Below are 3,037 nucleotides of genomic sequence, written 5' to 3'. Positions count from 1 at the left end.
AAATAGCTTACTATTTAAAGGTCAGTCCTGATTGGGAGGAAAGTAGATTGTACTTTTGGACAGTTGATGAATATGGTGCCCAAACTTAAGAGGTAGTGGAAGTCATTAGTGAATCCAAAAAAAGAAACGAATCATGGACAAGTCAGAGTGTTGGTTGTGGGAGAGTTTCCTGACATTTGTCTTGTGGTGGTGAACGCTTTCCACAAAGATGTGGGCATGGGAGAGGCCGACATTGATGGAGGTGCTCATGTTTGTGTGATCACACAATCATGTGTCAAGAGACTAGGTCTCATTACATGCGAAAACTCTGGGTTCAGGACTCAAAACCATGCCAAAGTGAAGTGTTTGGGACTGATTAAGAATTTGGAAGTTGAAGTCTTCAATGTGAAGGTTAAAGTAAACTTTCATGTTATGCCATCTCGCCTGGGAGATTTTCCTCTCATTTTGGGATGACCTTGGTTAAGAGTTGTTGGTGTTGTGCAAGATTGGGGCAAGGGTACAATCTATGTGTATGGCAAGAAGGGTGAAAGGAGGGTGTTTGATATGACTACCAAGCAACCTTTGGAACTAGAAGATGTGAGTGAAAATGATGAATCCGAAGTTACCAATGAAGACAGTTCTGATGATTCAGAAAGTAGCACTACATCTAGTTCCAGTGATGAGGGTGAAGTGTCATTCTTGCTGTTGGACGAGGAGAAGAGACAAATTGATGAAGTATTGCAAGTGTGAGGGGATATAAATGCTTCAAGTCATTTAGAAGAACAACTTGAGGAGTTAATGCATCCTAAACAAGAATTTCTAGTGAAGAAAGGGTTGATTCAGAACATGCTAATGAGTACTGGTTTGACACAAGGAGAAATAAGGGAGTACTTAACAATGTTGGACACGTTTCCAAATCTTTCATCACTTCATATCACTAAATAAGGGGTTTTGTTGGAGATCCTGTAAAGATTGAACTAGTTGAAGGGGAAAAACCAATAAGACAAAAATTAAGAAGGATGGGTAAGGAGCAAATGAATGCTTTACAGAAAAAAGTGGATAAACTTTTGGATGCAAGGTTCATTGTCCCAGTTGATAATGTTGAATGGGTGAGCCCTGTAGCGGTCACTCCAAAGAAAGATCGGTGTTGGAGACTTTTTTTTAATTATAAGCCATTAAATGCAGTGACCAAGAAAGATCCTTATCCTTTACCTTTCATTGATCAACTTTTGGATGCAGTGGCTGGCTTTAAAAGATACAGTGTTTTGATGGCTATTCAGGGTATTTCCAACTTATCAAGACCGGAAAAAGACTACTTTTATCACCCCATGGGGTTGTTTCTTCTTTTGTTGCCTTCCTTTTGGGTTGACAAGTGGACCTAGAGTTTTTGAAAGAAAAGTGGATTGGGTCCTTACCCCATTCCTTGGGAAGTTTGTCAAAGGGTTCATAGATGATTTTTTTGTATACAGTTCAAGAAAAGAGCATGTTCAGAAGCTCAAAATGACTTTTGCAAGGTATGATAAATGCGGGGGTCAGCTGAATCCTAATAAGCGTCATTTGGCGCAGCCACCACGGGTGAAGCTTCTTGGAGATGTGATTTTAGAAAATGAAATTGAAGCAGATCCAAAGAAAGTAGAAGCCTTGTTATTTTGCTGCCATCTCCAAAGGATACAAGATAGTTGGCCACTTTCATACAGAAGGTTAAGTATCTGTCTCGATTCATACTGAGGCGGTCCGGGGCGGGCAACAAGAGAGGCGACCTCTAAACACCCCTCAAGGCTCCCGTGCTGCTCAATTGGGACTGGGGGCAACCACAAGCACAACACAACCATGAACCCACAACCAAACCCAAACAAGATAGGGGCACCACCTAGTTAGAGAGCGAACTAGGACGCAAAAGAGGAGAATCCCTTAGCAATACAAGCGAGAAGGAAGGGTACACTATCACTAATTTAAATGCTACAAATACACGCACCAAACACACACACACACACACACACACACACACAAAAAGAGAGAGATCTTTGTGCAAGAATTTAGCTTCAATTTTAATGATTGACGTGGGTGTATGCACAGCTTGGAGGAGTGTTAAGAGACACAATTAAGTTTGATGATGTTGCAATCTACACATTATCTTAGGGTTATGGGAGACCTCTCACCATACAACCCTCTTATAATGTCTTCCCAAGCAACAAAAACAAAGACAAGAGCTCTTGAGTCACATATAGGCACATACTACAAAAGAATCTCAAAATGAAAACGCGTCACCTTAAACCAAACGAGATGAGGTTGCCAAGCGTGAATTGGAGAGACTCAAGAGAGTTTTGATCCGCGATTTGTACCCAACTTATTGATTAAATTGATACACAAGAGTAGGTACAACTTTGATTGGAAGTTATGAATCACTCACATGTTACAACTAGCTCAAAGAAGATTTCCTATACACCACATGTAATGGTGCATAGAGAGCTCACTCTCACTCCCTAAAACTAAGATGGTGTATGGCACCCTCAAAGTAGTGAACAATATTGTAGGGATCCTTGCCATTTACAAAGGGAGAAGGGCTCTATTTATAGGTGAGGAGAGCCCTAATTAGGATTATACCTAATCAACATTTTCATAGAAAACCATGTTTATGAATTTTTTTATATGTTCTTATGAGAGTGGGGCTCTCTTGTCTCTTGAGTCACATGGATGTAGGCTCAAGAGGAGAGAACTATTGAGGTGAAATAGAGAAGATTCTAGAGAAGTGAGTGATTTTTTGTGTGAGGTTGCCTACTCCACGGTAGAGTAGAGTGGGTGCAATTTACAAAAAAAAGGTTAGCAGTTAGTGTTAGTAGTTTGAAGTTAGTAGGATGGGGTAAAATTACATGGCATATGCACTCAAGGTGCATTATATGATTTATGCAATGATAAAAAGTAAGAGAAGAATGAGAATATACACAATTTGGTGGAAACCACAAGATGTAAATGAAATTTTTCACCTTCTCCTCCAGTGAATGAATCGGTTGTAGAACTTTGTCAGTGCAGTTCTTGTGACCACGGGGAAGTTGAATTA

This window comes from Adiantum capillus-veneris, chromosome 11 (assembly GCF_014529385.1).
Source record: "Adiantum capillus-veneris isolate H3 chromosome 11, ASM1452938v2, whole genome shotgun sequence".
Classification (NCBI taxonomy): domain Eukaryota; kingdom Viridiplantae; phylum Streptophyta; class Polypodiopsida; order Polypodiales; family Pteridaceae; genus Adiantum; species Adiantum capillus-veneris.
Note: the sequence above shows the minus strand (reverse complement) of the source record.